The sequence below is a fragment of the Phocoena phocoena genome, chromosome 2 (genome assembly GCF_963924675.1).
Source record: "Phocoena phocoena chromosome 2, mPhoPho1.1, whole genome shotgun sequence".
NCBI lineage: Eukaryota > Metazoa > Chordata > Mammalia > Artiodactyla > Phocoenidae > Phocoena > Phocoena phocoena.
Window position 1 is genome coordinate 52,484,049 of NC_089220.1, and position 20,416 is coordinate 52,504,464.

General features: G+C 36.8%; 1 protein-coding gene across 1 annotated transcript in view; it reads left to right on the forward strand.

Moving 5' to 3' along the window:
* Positions 1-20,416, forward strand: part of MDGA2 (MAM domain containing glycosylphosphatidylinositol anchor 2) — an 841,090-nt gene that overhangs the window by 433,156 nt on the left and 387,518 nt on the right. The gene's annotated exons all lie outside the window — the stretch shown is intronic.

A 20,416-nucleotide genomic window follows, 5' to 3' on the forward strand; every position in this document is an offset into this window, starting at 1 on the left:
GTCAACTCTTTACATATCAATCAAATTTGAATATATTTAGCACAGTGTTTGATATTTTTATACTAGCTGTATTGCAATGTTGATTCATTTAGCAGCCTATATTCTAAAACTTGGTTGGTTTTCTGATAAACTAATTCATAACTCACATCACGTATCCTTCTGTTTTTATATTATTTTTCTCCAATATTACTAGCTCTTTTGAATGAATTTATCTTTATAAATTTACTTTTTTCCATTTATCAAATTTTATTCTTGTCCTGTGTAATACTTCTAATTGCTAATTCAATAACAATTTAAAATGTGACAGTAGAGAAGTATCATTTGATACTTTCCTCTAACTTCAGCCATCCATATTCAAAGTATAATCTTATGCTTATAAAAATGAATGGGAAAATATTTAGATATATTAATATAAATTTATAAAAAATTATAGAATTTAAATAAAAATCCCTCTGTGTATATTCCAGAATGAAAGCAGATGAGTAGACTCAGCTTTCATTTGAGGAAATAATTTATTAAAAGATCAACACCTCAATTAACTGAAACTCATTATACTGTGGGTGCCTTGTAGAGTGGATTTTTCTGTAATTTATGTTTCACTGTCAGCAGAATTATACTGCTAGGAACCCATTCAAGCAACAGTGATTTTGTTGATTGCTACTATATCCTAGGCTCAGTGCTTTGGACTGGAGACACCAAGATCAAGGACAGTCCTTGCTGTAGTGACTTATAGTTTATTAAAAGGCAAAAAAGTTATGTCTTAGGTCTGGTTCTTTAGAAGTAGAACTTGAGAATTCAAATCTAAGTCATTTGTCAGGGAAATGCTCTTAGGAGAAACAGCTAATGGAGTAAGAAAGCAGAACAGGAAACGGAAGAAGCCAGGCAAGAGTGATTTTAGATTAGCCTCCACATTATTCTGCAAAGGAGCTCTGGAGTATAAATTATGCTTCAGAATCTGTGCTAAGGGTGGCAAGGGAGCTGGGCTTTCATATCCACTAAAAAGCTGCTGGGTAGAGAGGAAACTTTCAAGCATTTCCCAGACTCTGCCTCCGAGAGCAAAGTGGCTCCACAGCCCCGAGACCTTTTTCCAAGAGAAAGAGAGCATCCTAGGGAGGTACACATGAGAAGCACAAAGGGACTCTGAGAGAATCAGGTGGAATAAATAGCTAATTTATATAGCATGTGATGAGTACTCTCGCAGAGGGAATTGCAAGGTGCTGTGGCAACAAAGAGGACGGGGTGAGGTAGAGCTTTACGAGAGAGGGAAGCCTTTCTCATATACTTCTGGAGGATCAGAGGGAGTTAACCAGGTAATAAGTGAAGGAAAAAAGGAGAACTTTCAGGTCAGAAGGAGCCCAGTGTACAAAGGCAGAGTCACATGGTCATGGAAGAACTGGAGCTGTAAAGTGGGGAGAAAAAAATTCCTACCTTTCAAGCCTGTCATGGGATTAAAATCAGCCAATAAAATAAAAAAGCTTTTTGTGAACTTTTAAAGAAGTAAAATCCTGTTACTGGTTGTTTGGAGTCCTTGATTAGTAAATATCTTGGTTATGCTACAAAAGAAAACCCTTCAACAAGGCAACCTACAGTAACCCCCAACATTTTGTATTTATAAGCATTTGCACCAAGATGTACCCTCTGCTGTCACCTTTGGTTTGAAATAATGCTAGCAGGCCCTATTGTAGTTCTCCATATACGTGTAGGAAGCCTGACGTTCTTAAAGATAAGCACAAAATTTATTTAGATTCTTTCACTGCTTATTCTCAGATGAATAAAGTCTTCAAAGTTTAAGTTCAAAAGAAAAGCCACAGGGCTTCCCTGGTGGCGCAGTGATTGAGAGTCCGCCTGCCGATGCAGGGGACACGGGTTCGTGCCCCAGTCTGGGAAGATCCCACATGCCGCGGAGCGGCTGGGCCCATGAGCCATGGCCGCTGAGCCTGCGCGTCCGGATCCTGTGCTCCGCAAGGGGAGAGGCCACAACAGTGAGAGGCCCGCGTACCGCAAAAAGAAAAAGAAAAAGAAAAAGAAAAGCCACAGCCAAAACAAAGATGAGAAAACCTAAAGTCTTCTGTGCTTTAAGGCATATGTCATGTCAGAAATACCCAGGTCCTCACCTCACGATTTTCCCTTTGTTTCCAATGCATTTACCATGATGATTCCCTCTCCTTCACCGTTCTGTTTTCTGGCTAGTGAGAAGACCCCTGGTTGATGTTCAGACTCTCTTTTCTTTATTGCGTCCCTGAGCTTCTTATTTGCACTGCATACTCTAAGAAATTCTTCCTTATCACACTGTGGACATATTAACAGATAGTAACTCTAACTTGTAGAAATCTTTTAAAGCTGTAAATTATATTAGTAGTAGTAGTCATCATATTAGTAATAGTGGTAGTAGTGATCTCCAATATTGGGCGCATACTAGAAAAATATGTTTCACGCACAGAGTATAGAAGTTTTCAGTTTAAAAATTTGTTGCTTTGTCAGACAATTTTTTTTATAAAACTATATTTAGAAGCAAGTGTGACATTTTGCTGTAATTTATGGTAGACTGATACAGTTTATTAGAAATTGGAACCTGTGTGATCTGAAGTCCTGTGCCACTCAATTCTATTTTTTGTATTAAGTAACTCAAAGAAAACATATTTTCTCTGTAATTTTCCCTGATATTAGTGTAGGGTAAGAGGATAACCTTTATTTTCAAAACTGTAAAGAGCACTGTTTACTCATTATCATGCCTTTATGCCTTTTCAGGCTGTCACTCCAAAAGCAACAAGAGCTGTGACTGGCTTTGTTTAGCTCCCAAAGGCTCTGGTGGCAAATCACCCCAATAATTATAGCAGATCGGATGATGTTTACCTTTCTTTTTCTCTGGCTTTTACAGATAAGGGATCTTCTTTTAGAATATGAACAAGGCTGGGACAAAGCTCAGATTTGTCTCCACAGATTGACCTGAGTATATAAAGCCTAACTCCTTGGCAGCTGATAGAAAGTATCTTTAATTCACAAATCCTCATTAACTAGACATTAATTAAAGGGGAGAACCTAGAAGTCTGAGCATTGTCAAGGGCTTAGTACTTATTGAGTTTGTAACATCTATGCAACATACTGTTTTGGATTCAGCTAGGTCCATCTGTGGTTTGCACTTGAGGTTTTTAACATTTTCTTAAGTTATCTCAGTCAACACTGATTTTATTTGACTACATAAAAGCAATGATGTTTCTGAAATATCATTATTTGTAAAAAGCAAAGTAGAAAATTTTCTGTTGGAGTTGGGTCACTCTAAGCTAAGTGTTATGATTTACAACCTAGGAGTATCTCCAAGTTGTTTTTTTAGATTATATAGTTACAATAAAAAAAAGTATCTCCTAAAGTCTAGTATCTTTCTTTTTGTGTTCATGTTATTTTTTATGGAAATTGTTTAATATTGTAACAGTATTTAAGCACAATCATATTTAATAATGCAGCATATCTGAATATTTGATATATTTTATTCCCACTGTGGGACTAGCAGTTGTCCCAAATATCCCCTCTTCTCTTTTTCCTGGGAGGGAGGAGCTGTTTATGGTAAAGAGTAGATTTCTCAGCCTTTCTTGTAGCTAGGGGTGGGACTGTAACTATATGAGGTAAACCAATGTCCCAAGGCAGTATCCTAGAGCCTTCTGTAAAAGGTAACTAGTGGGCACTTTTTGTCTTTTCTTCTTTCCTTCTGCTAGGAATGGGATGCAAAAACTAGATTTGTAGCTGCTGTTTTGGACCTTGAGCTCAAGCAGTACATGGTAGGGAAGGCACCTCCAAAGATCCTGAGTCCCTGAGCAGTGCCATTAAATTCACACTGGTCTGCCTTACTCCAGATTTTTTTTTTTTTCACATGAGAGAATCTAACTTTTATATGCTATAAATCACTGTTAATATGTCTATCTTACAGCTGAGTCTAATCCTCACCATTATATCCGCCAACACCTCAAGTTTCAACTCAAGACCTATATTTTCATTCAATAGATACATGTAAATTATCTACTGAACTAATTGCTAGGTTCCAGAGTTGAATTATCCATAAAGTCTTCCTATGGTACTTCTTGTCTATTTTATTGTTTCCCTATGACATTCTTCATACATATGTCAGGCTAGCCCAGGGTAGTCTCCAGAAGAAATTAAAAATGAAGATGGATTGGTTCTACTTGTATTGATCATAGTTTAGGGTAGAGACCAGCAACCTACATTTAATTAAAATGAATTAAATAAGTATTTATTTATTTATTCATTCATTCCTTAATATAGAAGGTATTGATACTTAGGGTTTATATTTTCCTCTTTGTACTCCTTTCACTGTATGCATAGATTATATATGAAATGGTTTTCTATTCATTGACTTTTAGATAGTTAGCAATTGTCCTCTTAATTTTCTCTTTGAACAATGTATTTTTCATCTTTTGATTATTTATTTATAACTATATATTGAATTAAAGTCCAGAGATAGCCTGTACTATCTTTGCTTTTTTAGTTAATTGAGGGTTTAAGGGTGGTGGTTGTTGTTTTTTGCTTCTAACTACATGATCATTTTTGTAAATGTTTAAATGGACATAAAAATATCCAGTATTCTATGGATGGAAGATTTTCTGTATTTTGTTAGTCATAGACATTAGTTATATTTTTTGATTCCTCCTTGTCTTACTTTTTAACTTAATAGAAAAAAACTGTCTAAAACTGCCTAGTTCTCAGAGGTGTATTGGAATTTCCCACTGCAACTGCTGCATGTGTCTCAATTTCTCTTCCTAATTTTTTTTGTTCTATAATTTTAGCTGCTCTGTACTTTACTGTATACCAATTCATAACAATATACTTTTACTATCAGTTGTAACTTTTAACATTACATAAATTAATGACCTTCTTTCCCTCTTGGTGTTGTAAATGGTAAATTTCTTCTCAATAATTTAATTGTATTGTATTTTCACTTCTGATCATTTACATATTCCTGTTATCACTCTGTCCATGCCTCTTTTCCAATCTTAACTTACAATCTTATTGACACCTTGTTTTAATATACATGATATACTATATATATGTGTGTGTATATATATAATATGTAATAAGTTATATATATTTGATACACAGCATATAAACTTGTTACTTTTAAATGTGGTTACTGTATCCATATACTGTATAATATATAAATTCTATAACATAAATTCTATATATTTATAACTATAAGTTATGTTATTATATAACTATATATATGTATAGTTATTTGGTAAACAGCATGTAAACTTGTTGTTACTTTTAAATCCAGTCTAACAGAGTCTTGAAATGGGCAAATTCAGTCTATTCCCATTTAGTCTATGACTGATACAACTGGTACCATCTTACTCCGTATAATTTTATTTATTTAAAATTATATATTTCTCTTTGCTCTATTTTTGCTAATTTTATCAAATTTCTATTCTTTCCACTCTTTACCCTTTATCTCATTTTCCCTCCCATTTTTCTGTTATTTTAAACGGACTTTTATACTATTGTTATTTGTAAATAAAATACCTACTGTTTCTCCCATAGAGACATACTCTTCACCCTTCCAAGGTGCCAAAGTTGAAGAGTTTAGATAACTTACTTCTTTCCTTCCCTTTCCTTTACTGAGCCATTAAGAGTTTTACCTCCTCTTTGTGTCCTACCCCTCCTCCAAACTCCTAGGTTTTGCAATGATATTACAAATCGCCTTATTCTATGTCCTTTCAGTTTTAATAACTTTATTTAGTGATTAAATTCTGTTTTACCCAGGTGAACCATACTTATCCTTAAATGCAAGTATATTAGTATTCACTGCTCACCACCACCTGGTTTTCTGTATCTTCTCCAAATCCAAGGCCTTAGATCTAGTTTATTTGTTGGGTAGTTGGAGTATTATCTCAAGTGTTTTTTAAAAATATTTATTTATTTATTTGGTTGCGTGGGGTCTTAGTTGCAGCAGGCAGGCTCCTTAGTTGTAGCATGTGGGCTCCTTAGTTGTGGCAGGTGGGCTCCTTAGTTGAGGCTCCAGGGCTCCTTAGTTGCGGCTTACCAGCTCCTTAGTTTTGGCTCCTTAGTTGTGGCATGTGAACTCTTAGTTACAGCGTGCACGTGGGATCTACTTCCCTGACCAGGGATTGAACCCAGGCCCTCTGCATTGGGAGCATGGAGTCTTATCCACTGCACCACCAGGGAAGTCCCCTATCTCAAGTATTTTTGTCAGGTAGGGTTATGTTACTTGAACCCTGAGGTTACTGAAGTTTTGCATATCACTTTATATATTTTTTCACACTAAGATGAATCAGATCTTGGCTGTTGGGTATTGGGATATAGGCCCTCCTCCCACGTTTTTCAGTAAATGCAGATGCTGTTCTACTGTTTTCAAACTTTCAGGGTTGGAGATGAAAAACCTGAAGACAAGCTGTCCTTCCATACCACCCCAGGCTTATCAATTAGAGTTAAGTTTGGCTGTTAGTCATAGAATACCCCTTGCAAAAGTATGACATAAGATAGAATTTTATTTTTCTCCCGTAAAGAAGCCCAGAAGCTATAAACAGTTCAGGTTAGGGAGGTACAACTCAGTGTCAGAGATTTAGATTCTTCTGTTTTATTGCTTCTCTGTGCTTGACTTCCATTCCATATCAGCTCATGGTCCAAGACAAGAGCCAGAAGAAATGTGCTGAAATGACTGAAATACGGAGTGCTGCTTCCCTATAAGGACATTTCTACTTGAAACACACTTGCAAGAACATAGCTGAATGGATAGCAGGGAAATGTCTTTGTTTTGGGCAGGCTTGTACTGATGAATAATGTGGGATTCAGTTGCTGTGGAAGAAGGAGAGAGTCAACATCAGGGAATGAGCAGGTTCTGACACGTTGTAACAGTTTGTTCCTTCTGCCTGGAAGCCTAATACAGTTTTCTTTGTAGACTTTGAGGTCACAACTTCTATCAGAGTATGTCTGGGGTTTCTTTTCTCATCAGTTAGGCATATAATTTGATAAGCTACCTCAGTGAGTAAACTTACATCTTTCCAAAGCTCAGGAATATTTCCTTTCAGTATTTATTATTTATTTATTTATTTTTAAATTTTATTTCATTTTTAAAATTTATTTTTATACCTCAATGGCCAAAGTAGTCTTGATATTTCAGCTTATCTTTTTTTGTCTTTTTTTTTAGTATTTATTTTTTAAAAGTAGAGGGCAAAAACCCTTTCCATAAGTGATTATTTTTGCTTCTTTCTATTGTTTTCTGGTTCTTCTATTTCTTACGTTTCACTACTGAATTATATTTTTTCTTTTAAGTTTATTTATAATAAATACAATATTTGCTCATAGTAAAATAAACTGTAAATAAGAATTTTAAATAAGAAGTTTTTAGGTTTTTGTTTTTTTGGTTTTTTTTTTTTTTTGCGGTATGCAGGCCCCTCACCGCTGTGGCCTCTCCCGTTGTGGAGCACAGGCTCCAGACGTGCAGGCTCAGTGGCCATGGCTCATGGGCCCAGCCGCTTCGCAGCATGTGGGATCCTCCTGGACTGGGGCACGAACCCGTGTCCCCTGCATTGGCAGGTGGACTCCAAACCACTGCACCACCAGGGAAGCCCTAATTAAGAAGTTTTTAAAAAGAATGTTTTCACTATTCTTTGCCAGTCCCACTCATAGAATTAATCAGTGTTAAATTTCATGTGTATTCCATGTATTCCATGTATAAACATATTAACATATAAGAATACACACATGAACACAAACATATACCCTTTTTACACAGATGAGAATATTCTCTTTGCTCTCTTTTTTTTAACTGAATAATACACTTTGTATTTTAATTCTTTCAATGCATTCAATTCAACTTTAGAGTCAATCAGTTTATCACCATTTCCCTATCATTTGACATTGTATTGTTTCCAGTGTTGTACTATTATACATACATTCTTCTGCATTCTTGTGCAGATGTTAGTTATATTAACTAGATAATACAGCCACTATGGAGAACAGTATGAAGGTTCCTTAAAAAACTAAAAATAGAATTACCATATGACCCAGCAGTCCCACTGCTGGGCATATACCCAGAGAAAACCGTAATTCAAAAAGACACATGCACCCCAATGTTTATTGCAGCACTATTTACAATAGCCAGGTCATGGAAGAAAACTAAATGCCCATTGACAGACGAATGGATAAAGAAGATGTGGTACATATATACAATGGAATATTACTCAGCCACGAAAAGAAACGAAATTGGGTCATTTATAGAGATGTAGATGAATCTAGAGACTGTCATTCAGAGTGAAGTCAGAAAGAGAAAAACAAATATCGCATATTAATGCATATATGTGGAACCTAGAAAAATGGTACATATGAACCGGTTTGCATGGCAGAAATTGAGACACAGATGTAGAGAACAAATGTATGGACACCAAGGGGGGAAAGCAGTGGGGGGTGGGGGTGGGGGTGTGATGGGAGATTGTGATTGACATGTATACACTGATGTGTATAAAAAGGATAACTAATAAGGACCTGCTGTATAAAAAAATAAAAGAAAATTCAAAAAAAGTCAGCTTTTTTTTTTTTCATTATGGATATATAGTCAGTTGCCCCAACACCACTTACTGCACAATTTTCCTTTCCCCTTTTCATTCATTTAAAATACCTCCTGGATGAAATCCTAAATTATATATATATATAGTGTATATATGTATATATATATACATATATACACTATATATATACATATATATATATACACATATATATATATGTTTTTGTACTCTTAACAGTATTCTCTTGTGTGGTGCGTAGATCTCTATGGGGACCCTGTGGTCTTTACAGGGAATTTATGAAGAAAAATGTGGTTTCTCACTGTGCTGCATTTACTGAGACGGTGTAAAGCAGTGGAAAATAAAATAGGAGGTACCATAGCACAGAACAAAGCTGAGGCATCAAATTGTATCAGCAGTCTTTGTATTCTTCACTAATTCACTTCCATGTACTCACAGCAAAAAAAAAAAAAAAAAAAAAAAAAAAAATCAATGTCACTAAGAATATTTTTGATAAATTGGTAAAAATCAATACTAATTTTTAACATCTTGAAAATTACTCTATTTTTAATATTTTAAGTGACAAAATGGAAAATTCCTATAAAACATTTCTGATGCTTATGAAAGAACAGTGGTTGTCTCAAGGTAAAGGACTTGTATGGTTGAGTTTTGTGGTGTATTAGCCACTTTTTTTTATAACATCTTTATTGGAATATAATTGCTTTACAATGTTGTGTTAGTTGCTGCTGTATAACCAAGTAAATCAGTTATATGTATACATATATCCCCATATCCCTTCTGTCTTGAGCCTCCCTCCCACCCTCCCTGTCCCACCCCTCTAGGTGGTCACAAAGCATAGAGCTTATCTCCCTGTGCTATGAAGCTGCTTCCCACTAGCTATCTGTTTCACATTTGGTAGTGTATATATGTCAGTGCTACTCTCTCACTTTATCCCAGCTTGCCCTTCCCCCTCCTATGTCCTCAAGTCCATTCTCTAGGTCTCTGTCTTTATTCCTGTCCTGCCCCTAGGTTCATCAGAACCAGTTTTTTCTTTTTGAGATTCCATATATATGTGTTAGTATATGGTATTTGTTTTTCTGTTTCTGACTTACTTCACTCTGTGTGACAGACACTAGGTCCATCCACCTCACTACAAATAACTCAATTTCGTTTCTTTTTAGGGCTCAGTAATATTCCATTGTATATATGTGCCACATCTTCTTTATCCATTCATCTGTCAATGGAGATGTAGGTGGCTTCCATGTCCTGGCTATTGTAAATAGTGCTGCAGTGAATATGGTGGTACACGTCTCTTTTTGAATTATGGTTTTCTCAAGGAATATGCCCATTAGTGGGATTGCTGGATCATATGGTAGTTCTATTTTTAGATTCTTAAGGAACCTCCATACTGCTCTTCATAGTGGCTGTATCAATTTACATTCCCACCAACACTGCAAGAGGGTTCCCTTTTCTCCACACCCTCTCAGGCATTTATTATTTGTAGATTTTTTGATGATGGCCATTCTGACTGGTGTGAAGTGATATCAAACAGCGATTTCGATTTGCATATCTATAATAATTAGTGATGTTGACCATCCTTTCATATGCCTCTTGGCCATCTCTATGTCTTCTTTGGAGAAATGTCTATTTAGGTCTTGTTCCAATTTTTTTTTTAACACCTTTTTTAGAGTATAATTGCTTTACAATGGTGTGCTAGTTTCTGCTCTGTAATAAAGTGAATCAGCTATACGTATACATATATCCCCATATCTCCTCCCTCTTGTGTCTCCCTCCAATCCTCCCTATCCCACTCCTCTAGGTGGTCAAAAAACACCAAGCTGATCTCCCTATGCTAAGTGGCTGTTCTCACTAGCAATCTGTTTTACATTTGGTGGTATATATAAGTCCATGCCACTCTTGCACTTTGTCCCAGCTTACCCTTCCCCCCTCCCTGTGTCCTCAAGTCCATTCTCTAGGTCTGGGTCTTTATTCCTGTCCTGCCCCTAGGTTCATCAGAACCAGTTTTCTTTTCAGATTCCATATATATGTGTTAGCATACGGTATTTGTTTTTCTCTTTATGACTTAGCTCTGTATGACAGACTCTAGGTCCATCCACTTCACTACAAATAACTCAATTGCATTTCTTTTTATGGCTCAGTAATATTCCATTGTATATATATGCCACATCTTCTTTATCCTTTCATCTGTCGATGGACACTTAGGTTGATTCCATGTCCTGGCTATTGTAAATAGAGCTGCAGTGAACATTGTGGTACATGACTTTTTGAATTATGGTTTTCTCAGGGTATATGCCCAGTAGTGGGATTGCTGGGTCATATGGTAGTTCTGTTTGTAGTTTTGAGGAACCTCCATACTCTTCTCCATAGTGGCTGTATCAATTTACATTCCCACCAGCAGTGCAAGAAGGTTCCCTTTTCTCCACACCCTCTCCAGCATTTATTGTTTGGAGAGTTTTTAATAATGGCCATTTTGACTGGTGTGAGGTGATGCCTCATTGTAGTTTTGATTTGCATTTCTCTGTGTTTAGTGATGGTGTACATCCTTTCTTGCGTTTGTTGGCAATCTGTATATCTTCATTGGAGAAATGTCTCTTTAGGTCTTCTGTCCATTTTTGGTTTGGGTTGTTTGTTTTTTTGATATTGAGCTGCATGAGCTGCTTGTAAATTTTGGAGATTAATCCTTTGTCAGTTGCTTCATTTGCAAATATTTTCTCCCATTCAGAGGGTTGTCTTTTCATCTTATTTATGGTTTCCTTTGCTTTGCAAAAGCTTTTAAGTTCCATTTGTTTGTTTTTATTTCCATTTCTCTAGTAGGGGCTCAAAAAGGATCTTGCTGTGATTTATGTCATAGAGTGTTATGCCTATGTGTTCCTTTAAGAGTTTTATAGTGTCCAGTCTTACATTTAGGTTTATAATCCATTATGAGTTTATTTTTGTGTATGGTGTTAGAAACTGTTCTACTTTCATTCTTTTACACATAGCTGTCCAGTTTTCCCAGTACCACTTATTGAAGAGGCTGTCTTCTCTCCATTGTATATTCTTGCCTCCTTTATCAAAGATAAGGTGACCATATGTGCATGGGTTTATTTCTGGCCTTTGTATCCTGTACCATTGACCTATATTTCTGTTTTAGTGCCAGTACCATGCTGTCTTGATTACTGTAGTTTTGTAGTGTACTCTGAAGTCAGGGAGCCTGATTCCTCCAGCTCTGTTTTTCTTTCTCAAGATTGCTCTGGGTATTCAAGGTCTTCTGTGTTTCCATACAAATTGTGAAAATTTTTGTTCTAGTTCTGTGAAAAATGCCATTGGTAGTTTGATAGAGATTACACTGAATCTGTAGATTACTTTGCATAGTATAATCATTTTCACAATGTTGATCCTTCCAATCCAAGAAGATGGTATATCTCTCTGTGTGTTTATATCATCTTTAATTTCTTTCATCAGTGTCTTATAGTTTTCTGCATACAGGTCTTTTTTCTCCTTTGGTAGGTTTAGTTCTATGTAATTTATTCTTTTTGTTTCATTGGTAAATGAAAATTTTTCCTTAATTTCTCTTTCAGATATTTATTGTTAGTGTTTAGGAATGCAAGAGTTTTCTGTGCATTAATTTTGTATCCTGCTACTTTACCAAATTCATTGATTAGCTCTAGTAGTTTTCTGGTAGCATCTCTATTGTATCATGTCATCTGCAAACAGTGACAGTTTAACTTCTTCTTTTCCAATTTGGATTCCTTTTATTTCTTTTTCTTCTCTGATTTCCGTGGCTGAAACGTCCAAAACTATGTTGAATAATTGTGTTGAAAATGGGCAACCATTTGATGTTCCTGATCTTAGAAGAAATGGTTTCAGTTTTCCACCGTTGAGAAAGATGTTGGCTGTGGGTTTGTCATATATGGCCTTTATTATGTTGAGGTAGGTTCCCTCTATGCCTACTTTCTGGAGAGTTTTTATCATAAATGGGTGTTTAATTTTGTAGAAAGATTTTTCTGCATCTGTTGAGATTATCATATGGCTTTTATCCTTCAGTTTGTTAATATGGTGTATCACATTGATAGATTTGCATATATTGAAGAATCCTTGCATTCGTGGGGAAAAACCCCACTTGATCATGGTGTATGTATGATCCTTTTAATGTGCTGTTGGATTCTGTTTGCTAGTATTTTGTTGAGGATTTTTGTATTTGTGTTGATCAGTGATATGTCCTGTAATTATCTTTTTTTGTGACATCTTTGTCTGATTTTAGTATCATGGTGGTAGTGGCCTCATAGAATGAGTTTGGGAGTTTTCCTCCCTCTGCTATATTTTAGAAGTGTTTGAGAAGAATAGGTGTTAGCACTTCTCTAAGTGTCTGATAGATTTCACCTGTGAAGCCATCTGGCCCTAGGCTTTTTTGTGTTGGAAGATTTTTAATCACAGTTTCAATTTCAGTGCTTGTGATTGTTCTGTTCATATTTTCTATTGCTTTCTGGCTGGGTCTTGGAAGGTTGTACTTTTCTAAGAATTTGTCCATTTCCTCCAGGTTGTCCATTTTACTGGCATATAGTTGCTTATTGTAATCTCTCATGATCCTTTGTATTTCTTCAGTGTCAGTTGTTACTTCTAATTCTATTGATTTGAGTCTTCTCCCTTTTTTTCTTGATGAGTCTGGTAAAGGGTTTATCAATTTTTTTTTTCTTATCAAAGAACCAGCTTTTAGTTTTATTATTGTTTGCTATTGTTTTCTTCATATTTCTTCATTTATTTCTGGCCTGATCTTTATGATTTCTTTCCTTCTGCTCACTCTGGGTTTTTTTGTTCTTCTTTGTCTAATTGCTTTATGTGTAAGATTAGGTTGTTTATTTGAGGTTTTTCTTGTTTCTTGAGGTAGCCTTGCATTGGTATAAATTTCCCTTTTAGAACTGCTTTTGCTGACTCCCATATTTTGGATTGTTGTGTTTTCATTGTCATTTGTTTCTAGGTATTTTTTGATTTCCTCTTTGATTTCTTCATTGAGCTCTTGCTTCTTTAGTAACGTATTGTTTAGCCTCCATGTTTTTGTATTTTATACAGTTTTTTTTCCTTTAATTGATATGAAGTCTCATAGTGTTGTGGTCAGAAAAGACACTTGATGCGACTTCAATTTTCTTAGATTTACTGAGGCTTGATTAGTGACCCAAGGTATGATATATCCTGGAAAATACTCCATGAGCACTTGAGAAGAAAGTGTATTCTGTTGTTTTTGGTTGGGGCATCCTATAAATATCAATTAAGTCCATCTGGAGTAATGTATCATTCAAAGTTTGTATTTTCATTTTGGATGATCTGTCTAGTGGTGAAATTGGGGTGTTAAAGTCCCCTACTATTATTGTGTTACTCGATTTTCCCTTTTATGATTGTTAGAATTTGCCTTGGGTATTGAGGTGCTCCTATGTTGGGTGCATAAATATTTATAATTGTTATATTTTCTTCTTGGATTGATCCCTTGATCATTATTTACTGTCCTTCTTTGTCTCTTGTAACAGTCTTTATTTTAAAGTCTATTTTTTCTGATATGAGTATTGCTACTCCTGCTTTCTTTTGATTTCCATTTGTGTGGAATATTTTTTTCCATCCGCTTACTTTCAGTCTGTATGTGTCCCTAAGTCTGAAGTGGGTCTCTTGTAGACAGCATATACATAAGGTCATTTTTGTATCCATTCAACTAGTCTGTGTCTTTTGATTGGAGCATTTACATTTAAGGTAATTATCAATAAATATGTTCCTATTACCATTTTCTTAATTGTTTGGGTTTGTTTTTTAGGTCTTTTTCTTCTTTTGTGGTTGCTGCCTAGGGAAGTTCCTTTAGCATTTATTGTAAATCTGGTTTGGTGGTGCTGAATTCTCTTAGCTTTTGCTTGTAAGTCTTTTTATTTCTCCGTCAAATCTGAATAGATCCTTGCTGGCCAGAGTAATCTTGATTGTAGGTTTTTCCCTTTCATCACTTTAAATATGTCCTGCCACTCTCTTCCAGCTTGCAGTGTTTCTCCTGACAGATCAGCTGTTAACCTTATGGGGATTCCCTTGTATGTTATTTGTTGCTTTTCCCTTGCTGCTTTTAATATTTTTTGTTTGTATTTAATTTTTGCTAGTTTGATTATTATGTGTCTTGACATGTTTCTCTTTTGGTTTATCCTGTATGGGGCTCTCTGTGCCTCTTGGACTTGATTGACTATTTCTTTTCCCATGTTAGGGAAGTTTTCAACTATAATCTCTTCAAGTATTTCCTCAGACCCTTTCTTTTTCTGTTGTTTTTCTGGGACCCCTATAATTCGAACGTTTGTATGTTTAATGTTGTCCCAGAGCTCTCAGACTGTCCTCAATTCTTTTCATTCTTTTTTCTTTATTCCACTCTATATTAGTTATTTCCACTCTTTTATCTTCCAGATCAGTTATCCATTCTTCTACCTCAGTTATTCCGCTATTGATTCCTTCTAGAGAATTTTTAATTTCATTTATTGTGGTGTTCTTCATTGTTTATTTGCTCTTCAGTTCTTCTAGGTCTTTGGTAAACGTTTCTTGTATTTTCTCCATTTTGTTTCCAAGATTTTGGATCATCTTAATATCATTACTGTGAATTCTTTTTCAGGTAGACTGCCTATTTCCTTTTCATTTGTTTTGTCTGGTGGGTTTTTGCCTTTCTCCTTCATCTGCTGCATATTTCTCTGTCTTCTCATTTTGTTTAACTTACTGTGCTTGGGGTCTCCTTTTCGCAGCCTGCAGTTTTGTAGTTCCCATTGTTTTTGGTCTCTGCCCTCAGTGGGTGAGGTTAGTTCAGTGGCTTTTGTAGCCTTCTTGATGGAGGAGACTGGTACCTGTGTTTTCGTGGGTGGGGCTGGATCTTGTCCTTCTGGTGGGCAGGGCCACGTCCAGTGGTGTATTTTGGTGTGTCTGTGAACTTAGTATGAGATTAGGCAGCCTCTCTGCTAATGCAGGGGTGGGGGGGTTGTGTTCCTGTCTTGCTAGTTGTTTGGCATGGGGTGTCCATCACTGGAGTTTGCTGGCCATTAGGTGGAATTGATTCTTAGTGTTGATACGGAGATCTCTGGGAGAGCTCTTGCTGATTGATATTACCTGGGGCCAGGAAATCTCTTGTGGTCCAGTGACCTGGACTTGGCTCTCCCACCTCAGAGGCTCAGGCCTGACACCTGGCCAGAGCATCAAGACCCTGCCAGCGTCATGGCTTGGAAGAAAAAAAAGGGAAAAAAAACAAAATAATGAACAGTCAGAGCCGTAGGACAAATTGTAAAAGTAAAAATAAACAGGGAAAAATCACACAGAGAAACATACACACACTCATAAACGGAAAACGAACAAGTAACAAAAACAAACAAGTAAATGAACAGTCAGAACCCTAGGACAAATAGTAAAAGTAAACCTAAACAGTCAAAATCATACAAAGAAACATACACATACACACTCACAAAAAGAGAAAAAAGGAAAAAAAATTTATTTAAAAAAATAAAAAATAAAATAAAAAGTAAAAAAAAAGAGAGAGCAACCAAACCAATAAGGAAATCCACCAATCATAACAAGCACTAAAAACTAAACTAAGCTAAATGTGAAAAACACAAACAAATCAGGTGTGGAAAGCGAACCCCAAGTCTACAGTTGCTCACAAAGTCCACTGCCTCAATTTTGGGAATATTTGTTGACTATTCAGGTATTCCACAGATGCAGGGTTCATCAAGTTGATTGTGGGGATTTAATCCACTGCCCCTGAGTTTGCATGGAGAAATTTCCCTTTCTCTTCTTTGTTTGCACAGCTCCTGTGGTTCAGCTTTGGTTTTGGCCCTGCCTCTGCATGTAGGCTGCCCTCAGGCATCTCTTCCCTGCCCAGACAGGAGGGGGTTAAAACAGCGACCAATTAGGGCTCTCTTGCTAACTCAGGCCAGGGATAGTGAGGGGTATGGTAGTCATAATTGGAATGCAGGGTGAGCCTGTAGTGGCAGAGGCCAGCATGACATTGTAGCAGCCCGAGGCACGCTGTGTGTTCTCCCAAGGAAGTTGTCTCTAGATCTCAGGACCCTGGCAGTGGCGTGCTGAACAGGCTCCTGAGGGGGTGTGGGTAGTGACCTGTGCTTGTACACAGGATTCTTGGTGGCAGCAGTGGCACTGTTAGTGTTTCATGCCCGTCTCTGGGGTCCAAGCTGACTGCTGCAGCTTGCGCCTGTCTCTGGAGCTCGCTTAGGCAGTGCTCTGCCTTCTGTGGGTACACGGAGCAGAAATCACCTCTTCTCGCACATACAGAAACAATGGTCTCTTGCCTCAGGCAGTTCCAGAGTTTTTCCCCGGACTCCCTCCCAACTAGCTGTGGTGCACTAGCTAGCCCCCTGCAGGCTGTGTTCACACAGCCAATCCCAGTCCTCTCCCTGGGATCTGACCTCTGAAGCCCGAGCCTCAGCTCCCAGGCCCAACCTGTCCCAGCAGGTGAGCAGAAAGCCTCTTGGGCTGGTGAGTGCCAGTTGGCACTGATCCTCTGTGCAGGAATCTCTCTGCTTTGCCCTCCGCACCTCTGTTGCTGCTCTTCTCTGTGGCTCCAAAGCTTCCCCCCTCCGCCACCCCCTGTCTCTGCCAGTGAAGGGGCTTCCTAGTGTGTGGAAACCTTTCCTCCTTCACAGCTCCCTCCCAGTGGTGCAGGTCCCATCCCTATTCTTTTGTCTCAGTTTATTCTTTTTTCTTTTGCCCTACCCAGGTACATGGGGGAGTTTCTTGCCTTTTGGGAAGTCTGAGGTCTTCTGCCAGCGTTCAGTAACTGTTCTGTAGCAGCTGTTCCACATGTAGTTGTATTTCTGTTGTATTTGTGGGGTGGAAGGTGATCTCCACGTCTTACTTGTTCACCCTCTTGAAGGTCTCCACCACTTATTTTCATAGAATAATGTTTTTACTTAAAAGGATGATTGTTATACAAATAATGGTTATTCAGACTTGGGTATTTGGCAAATATTTTCTCAAAAATGATTGAAGTGAATTTGCCATCCCAAATAAGATACCTTAGTTATATTTATTACTAATGATAAATTTTACCTTTTCAAGAGAAAAATTAGAAGTTTGGAAAATCTGCCAACATAAGTAGTGCTGCTTCCCAGCACTTAAAGACTCTTCTGTTTGATGATATTAATATATGTGACTTGTATTATATAATGAAATATGACAACATCTGGAAGATCTGCATAACTCAGTGAATTCATATTTTCCAGATGACTAATGTATGATGCTACAAAATCATGTATGAGTAAACAATCCATTAAAAGTGCAAGATAGACCAATGGATTTTAGTCTCACAGAGTGCCAAAAGGGCATTTATATGGTTTTTGATTCTACTTTGCCATCAAATGTTAGGAAACTAACACTTGTGGGGTTTTAGTTTAGTATTAAGGAAGGCTATCCACAATTATTTGAAAAGGCTATTGAAACACTCCTGACTTTATTACCAGATATCAGTGTGAGGCAAGATTTTCTTCACATATTTCAAACAAAGCAATATGTTGCCACAGATTGCATGCAGAAGGTGATATAATTATCGAGACAGCTCTTTTCCACTAAAGCAGATATTAAAGACATTTGCAAAGCTATAAAGCAATTCCATTCATTTTACTCAATTATTTTTGTTTTGAAAAATATAATTTTGTGATTAAAAATGTTCCTTATGTTAATGTCTTCAGTTTATTAATATGATTTAAAATGAGGTAATACATAATTTAACATTGTCTCAGTTTTAATTTGTACTACAATGATTATGAAAAGATATAATTCCAATAAACAAAAGCTATTTGGGGTCCTTAATAATTTTTAATAGTGTAAAGGTGTTCTAAGACCAAAAAGTTTGATAACTGCTAGTCTGTATCATAATTTCTTCTCTCAAACTTACTTTTCTCTTTCACACACACACACTCACTCTTGTTCTTTCCCCCCACCTCCAATTCCTGGACAATTCCCAATACTGTAACAGTATTCTATAACTAAATTATTGTATTAATATTATTTTTTTAATTTTTTATTTTTTTTGCGGTACGTGGGCCTCCCACCGCAGTGGCCCCTCCCACTGCGGGGCACAGGCTCCAGACGTGCAGGCCCAGCGGCCATGGCTCACGGGCCCAGCCGCTCCGTGGCACACAGGATCCTCCCAGACCGGGGCACGAACCCACGTCCCCCGCATCGGCATGTGGACCCCCAACCACTGCGCCACCAGGGAAGCCATAATATTATATTTTTAATATCTGAAACTGCTAGGACATTTCCATAACTCTTTTTATCCTGAACTTTTTATGTTCTGAAATATTTATTTTTAAAAATCAATTTTGGTACCATATTGTGATACTCAAAGAAAACTCCGTATTTTAATTGGTAATTGGTATTTATTATATCTTAGGTTATATCTTAGAAATATCTATTACTTTAGAGAGAACATATCTCTATACAAGAACAAAATTATGTAATTTGCTTATTTATTTCAATTTTCTTTATTTGGTTACCTATAAAATTTGAAATTTAAATTGAAATAGAATCCTAGATTTCCCCATGGAAATAGTACTTATCAAATCAGTGCCCATGTTACCCTTCATCTTTTTATGAGCATATTAATAATCAGCTTATAAACTGCTTGAAATCAGGAATCATTCCATTTATTTATTTATTTACTTTTGGCTGTGTTGGGTCTTCGTTTCTGTGTGAGGGCTTTCTCTAGTCGTGGCAAGTGCGGGCCACACTTCATCGCGGTGCGCGGGCCTCTCACTATCGTGGCCTCTCTTGTTGTGGAGCACAGGCTCCAGAGGCGCAGGCTCAGTAGTTGTGGCTCACGGGCCTAGTTCCTCCATGGCATGTGGAATCTTCCCAAACCAGGGCTTTAACCCGTGTCCCCTGCATTGGCAGGCAGATTCTCAACCACTGCGCCACCAGGGAAGCCCATTCCATTTATTTTTGTGTATATTTTCTGCACAAAGTGTTGGATAAACATTTGAAATTTATTTTTATGAATTACTCAGTTTTTATTAATCTCTAGGTAACATTTTCATTTCATTCACAATTAAGGGCAAGCATGAATATATTTATACTGATATTGTAATGATTTGGAGAACTTTTTAAAGATACTTAATGTCGTTAGATCATAAATTTTCATTAACATTGTATGAAAATAGCATAAATAATGGCAGTATTAAAGAATTAAAAATTTTTTTTTTTTTTGCGGTACGTGGGCCTCTCACTGTTGTGGCGTCTCCTGTTGTGGAGCACAGGCTCTGGATGCGCAGGCTCAGCAGCCATGGCTCACGGACCCAGCCACTCCGCGGCATGTGGGATCTTCCCGGACCGGGGAACGAACCCATGTCCCCTACATCGGCAGGCGGACTCTCAAACATTGCGACACCAGGGAAGCCCAACGATTTAAATTTTGATGACCCACTCCTTAGTTGCATTTTTCTATGTTTCTTCATTTGTGTTTGACCAGAGGATTTCTATCAGCAGTGTTTCAACCTAAACATAATAATAATAAAATATATATATATATATATATATATATATATATATATATAAAACAGCAGGGACAAGGAGAGAAATAAACTGAATCATTTTTACATCCTGTTTTTTATCACTTTACAGTACTATCATGTGACTTTTATTCATGTTTTATAAGCTAAAATACACAAAATTTGAGTTGAATGCCAGTCTTTATTTCTGGTAAAATCTAAAACTGTTGTGCACAGCTGTGTTTAAAAGAATGGTATTGTTTATAATGGAATGTTTTAGATATTCAAAGTGCTTGGCAGTTTATTAGAAATGTTCTCTTTGGAAAAGTTTACACATTTTTTGAAAATAATTATTGATGTAAAGTGAATTCTAATTATCATAAC